Below are 6,000 nucleotides of genomic sequence, written 5' to 3' on the forward strand. Positions count from 1 at the left end.
GAGTGTCTACGTTAAATCCCGCTTAATATTCATGAGAAACGTTGGCTGAGAGAAGCAATTATAATGGGGGTAACCAGGTTCAGCGTTAGACGTAAGCCAGTGACCTTCATGTGTTTGTCTCATCCCTCATTTGCTATTTAAATACACTCATTTATCACCGCGGTGCTGTCACACAGTTGTCACTGACGCAGGTGTGTTTCTGATAAGACACATGAAACAGCTTTTCATTTGTGACTTTTTTTTTTACAGTTTATCACATTGAGTATTCTTACTGCTGTCTACTACCTCCTTATATCCCTGTTGGTTTTCCCTCGCTTTGCCACTTTTCCTTGCTGTCACCATCCCCAAACTCAAGAATTCAGTGTCGGCTCACTTTTTCTTTTGGTAAAGCAGTTATCTGAGAAGTCAAGTGTAACAAAGTTGACATCCAACAATTGACATTTGGGAGCGACCGAGTGACACAATTTAGTGAATTGTATATATTTTTTCTAATCCAAATAGGATCTCAAAATAGCCAAAAAAATTCTGAATTTTAATGTATGCAAAGCAGAAACGTGTTTGCATATACACTGCAGTTCAAAAGTTTGGGATCGGTAAGAGTTTTAATGTTTTTAAAAGAAGTCTTATGCTCACCATGTCTGCATTTATTTGATAAAAAATACAAAAAAAAATAAATACAAAAAAAATAAAAATAATTGTATATATATATATATATATATATATAGTTTTTGTGAAATATTATTACAATTTAAAATAGCCTAGCCTAACTGTTTTCTATTTTAATATATTTTAAAATGTAATTTATTCCTGTGCTGCAAAGCTGAATTTTCAGCATCATTACTCCAGTCTTTAGTGACACATGATCCTTCTAAATGCTGATTTGCTGCACAAGAAACGTTCATTATGCATCAATGTTGAAAATATTTATATATGTATGTGTATATATATATATATATATATATATATATATATATATATATATATAATACAAAAAAAATAGGCATAACATTGGCATGTGTACATAGATTGCATGAAAATCGAGCCAAACACCCCCCACTTCAAACCACACTAATTCGAACCCCTCTTTGGGGCCGATAAAATAAATTAATCTCCATGACAGGCATCCACAAACCTTTTTCCGTCGCTAACAAAATACAGTAGCAATTTATGGCTTGTGTCACTTCTTAAGAGGTTGACACGTTCATAAATAACTGTAAATGATCGCTGACATTCAAAGGGGAGCAGACAGTGAAAGTGAGTAGAATCTGGCAGTATAGAAAGACTTGGCAGTATAAACCTCATCTAGCCCTGATGAACTGAGACCAATCCCTTATTTGGCTATCTATGATGTGTAAACACTGTTAGACAGACTCACTGCCTTTCCAAAACACTTCTCATGTTGATCGTTTAACCCAACGGTTGAATTGCTTCATCTTTTGAAGAGAGTTATAACGCTGGGTTACGTGAAGAGAAGTAAGCTTTTTGAAGATGAGGTACTCCTTTTTCCACCTTTTTGACCTTGGGGCTGGTTGCATCAGCCATGCGTAAGTTACAACTTACCTCACGTGTTGCATAAGCTGGCAACTCCCGGGACATGGACACTGAAAGCTTCATACATGAAGTATGCCATTTGGGACAGGGCCTCAGTCACTTTTTTTTCACCTCACAAAAGTGCACATGTCATTTGAATTGTGAATTAACAATAACCGCCGCATGCACAAGACCGTAGGGTGTCCCATTTGTCATTTTAGGTTTCAGAAGGGTGATTGCGAGTGCCCCCGTTGCGGCCGACATGCGCCCTAAATGCGCACTTTTGTGAGGGGAAAAAAGCTCCACAGCAGACTTCTACCCAACAGTCAAAGCGAAAATGTGGACTCGGAAAAGGATCGCAAGGGATTAAGGTTACATTTGTGACAGGGCCTGAATCACTAAAGACGCAGAAACTCAGTGGTATTGGTTGCTAATATAGCTAAAGCTAGCAGTATTATTAGCAATTAGCAGTATTATGCAAGATCACTGTCTACAGTCAATGAGCAAAGACTTTAAACATATTCCATATATTTTTTTTCCTTTCTTAAAATTAAATTATATATATATATATACACACATATAGGCTACTTAAAAACTTTAATTAATTTGCATTCATATGTATTTTACCTATATATATATATTTTTTTTTTTTCGCTGTTAGTTCTTTTATTCTGTTAGATAGTTAAGTGTGATAGTTGTGAAACTTTTTTTTTTTTTTTTTTTTTTACATCAACCGAAAAAAGTGAAAATACTATGAAACATTTAACATTGTAAATAAAGGCATGTAGCCTATTAAATGTAATATTTTGGCCTCATGTCAATGGCCATCACCAGCGTTCTACTGACAAGGATAATTCGACCAGTTGCACGTGACATTCTTTTATTTACCCAATGCATGAGAGAAAACTTAGGCTATTCAAATCTCAAGGTGACGCCTTCAATACCCTAGTCCGGAATCAAACTTTATATTTTTAACTTTTTCCCCCAAGCAAGTACACTGCTATTATCAGACAAATGTGGACAGAACAATGCAATCAATCACACGGACACCTGCCGCAACAAGCTTTGGGACAGAGCTCGGGGCTGCAGGCCTATTTTCACAACACAGCCTGTTTGGACATTATGCTCACAGTCCTCACTACCAAGAAATAGTCAAACACCTCGTGAGGCTTTATTCAAACTTTCAAAATGCTCTGAAGTTTTCTTACCTCTCCAATTATCAGCGTCAGCTCATAAAAAAAATCCCATCATTTACTCACCATCTTGTCGTTCAACTTGATGTTTCCTGAATGCCAATGTTGTAATGTTGGCTGTCACCAGTGTCACGAGTAAAATACTGATCAATCCTTGTCTGACTACCGAAGATTGCAGTGTTTACAAACCAAAAACATTTTGCCGCGCATTTCCTCTCAGCTTTTCAGAAACAAACTGGACGACCAATTCGTCAATAAATTACTATTTTTGAGCTCTATAATAAAATAATCTGTCAAAGGAAAACTGTTTGAACAGGTTTAGATTCATTATGATTCTGAAAGCTAACTCACGCACTCAATCTATCATTTGGAGTTGTAATTTGTGATTTGTCAAGCAAAACGGTCTGAATCGGGATAAATGAGTGATTCGGTTTGGATGATTCGAACAGCTAACTAGTGGACGGAATCGTTTGGAACAACGAGTTACACGAGCGTTGGATGGAAAGTGGAATATATTTATTTTTTACAATAAATTCTAAATCAAGCTTGTCTTCGATTAAGAACCTCCATGACATTAGAGAAACATAATTTTCCCCCCAGAGACAGAGAGTCAAATCGTGTGCCGTCATGTTTTCTCTACGCCCTTATTGTCATTTGATTCATATTTTTATATACAGTGCTATGAATCAGTCAAACCTGCTAGGAGCCTGTCTGAATCACATGGTCTGAATCGTTTTTGTGATTCAGAAATGATTCGGACAACAAAGCACTGAATCATTTGACCGGACGCATCACACATATTGAATCGTTTGGCGCGGTTTCTCCCTCAGTGAAACAGAGATACATTATGATGTAAATGCATCCTGCCGTCGACAAAGAAGGTCGTTACTGCACAACTCTGGTAAAGACATCTTCACAAAACACTTATAGAACAAGAAATCTTTTTTCAGTAGCCTACACAATTTTGTTGGCATTAATACCATTATTAATCAATCAACACCATGGTAGGCCTACTTACTTATCTAATTATCTTGGTATCGCTGTCATTGTACCATATTTAGCTTTTTTCGGGTAATTTTGTTGAACTTGTGCTGTGTCATGTGAATAACTGTTTTGAACATTCTGTGTAGTCATATTTTAAATAATGTTAAATAAAGATTGAAGCTTCTGTGCAGTTTTTGTCAATATATTCCCAGGATGTCATAGTGCCAAATGGTGCAGCATGTGTTTGGATTAAAATGAGGGTGAGTATAAGATGATGGAATTAAAATTTTTGTGTGAACTAACTCTTTAAACTCTTTAATATATATATATATATATTATTATTATTATTATTATTATTATTATTATTATTTTTATTTTTTATTTTTTTAATGCTGCATTTTGCTCAAATGTTTTGGGGTGGGAGAAACAAAGTATTAAAATATATACTGCACACATTCTAATTTTACATCAGTCTTATTTATAGCATGATACAGTGCAAGATCCGGCCACTCAGGGCCGGTATAAACATGTTGATTTGTGTGTTCCTATCTGTTCATGTCCACGGCCCACATTGATTTCATATGAACTTCACCTTTAAGGGCTACCATTTTGTGACAAGGTCCATTTTCTCTTTTACCATTTACTGGATGACGGTTTCACATGTAGAAAATATATTGAGCTTCTTTTTATTGATATTGAGCGGATGCACCGTGCAAAGTGACCTTCCTGTGAAATGGCTTGAAAAGGGATGATCTTGCGATGGGCCATGACAGTACAATTTAAATCACTGTATTTATTTATTTATTAATTTTAATAAAGGTGATACATAAAGGATATAATACACTTTGTGATATAGTCCTTTAGCTAAATAATATAAGATTTCACAGCCTTGAGGTAAGCATTTACCTCAATTTACCTCTACAATTGAGCCGAATGAAAGAAATTGTTCAGTTTACAAGATGCAGATCATCTGTGTTCAGAATGAATACTAGATTGCTACTTACTGAATACTGTGCAGTATATACTGTGTACTGCCTAGTATTGTAAAAATATTAAGAGAAACGGTGCACATTATACACATTTTGTCAAGCAGGATATTTTATGTATACAGAAATTTCCAGACTGGAGAAATAGTACAAGTAGTATGGTAATTTGCTATTTAGAAAAAAAAGCCATGAAAAAATGTTTGTGTGGCGCTATGTTTGGAATGGAATACTACCATACTAAGTATTGAATACCGTACTGTATATTCCGTATATATATATATATATATATATATATATATATATATATAAGAGTAGTAAGAATAGTATGCATTTCCAAACAGCAATGGAAATCAAATGTGTGTGTGTGTTTGTGAGAGAAAAGAAGCAATCAGGGTGTGAAGATTCAAATAGATGGATCCCATAAAATTCCCCATTCACCACATCCTCCCTGTTCTCCGTTGATTCCGTTGATACCCTGGATTTTTTTTTTTTTTTTACAGTGCTGCAGCATTTGTTGATTGATGAGGGGGAGCAATTGGACTCATCCATCATGGCTTGGCCAGGTTAGGTATCTTTCTCTCACTCACCCTCTTTCATTCTCTCTCCTGCTTACAGCAACACGTCTTGATTGAAACTCGGAAGAAGCGGATGTCAAACTTTTTGCCTCTTGTCTGCTCGCCTGCTACATCTCGGCATCTTTCGCTAGACCTGCTGCTCAAAAATGAAATCTTTGAACCTAGAGCTAGGCACCGTCCTTTCTTTCATCATCTTTTCAATCTTGCACTCTGAAGAGAATTAGTATACCTTGTTATCAGATTCTGTATGCTTGTGGAAGTAATGCAGCAACTCATTGGACATCATTTATAAAACACAAGCAGAACAAATTTATCCATATATCCTCTGTAAAGCCATTCACACATAAATCGGTGCATTACATAATAATGAATTTTACGAATTATTCACGCAGAAATTCCTTCTGCTCGTGTTTCATGAATGAGGTGTAATGCGAGATTTGAAAGTTGCGGCCTTGTTCTGCCTTGACTTATTAATGTGACTTAATATTTCACATTATTCAAAGATACAGTAGAAGTTTAGATGTGCATTTAGATAAAATACAACATAACGATGTACTATTTTTTAAATTCTGTAATGTATAGAAAGGTTTGGTGCAGCGGCTTCAGCCAAACATTTATTCCTGGTCTTATTCTGGATGTTTCATTAGTGCATGTTCTAAAGATTGTTTGTCTTCATAATTGTTCATCAAACTTCAATAACTTCCATTTCAGCTCATATAACCGATCCAGCAC

At 35.6% G+C, this 6,000-nt stretch overlaps 1 long non-coding RNA gene across 1 annotated transcript in view; it reads right to left on the reverse strand.

The window, feature by feature from the left end:
• The window catches only part of LOC311294576, a 45,021-nt gene extending 41,945 nt beyond the window's left edge, over nucleotides 1–3,076 (reverse strand). Inside the window, exon 1 of the long non-coding RNA XR_014628079.1 lies at nucleotides 2,790–3,076. This is a non-coding gene — a long non-coding RNA (uncharacterized lncRNA). The remainder of the gene's footprint in view (nucleotides 1–2,789) is intronic.
• Nucleotides 3,077–6,000: the final 2,924 nt, after the last annotated feature.

This window comes from Rutilus rutilus, assembly GCF_951802725.1.
Source record: "Rutilus rutilus genome assembly, chromosome: 8".
In the NCBI taxonomy this organism is placed as follows: domain Eukaryota; kingdom Metazoa; phylum Chordata; class Actinopteri; order Cypriniformes; family Leuciscidae; genus Rutilus; species Rutilus rutilus.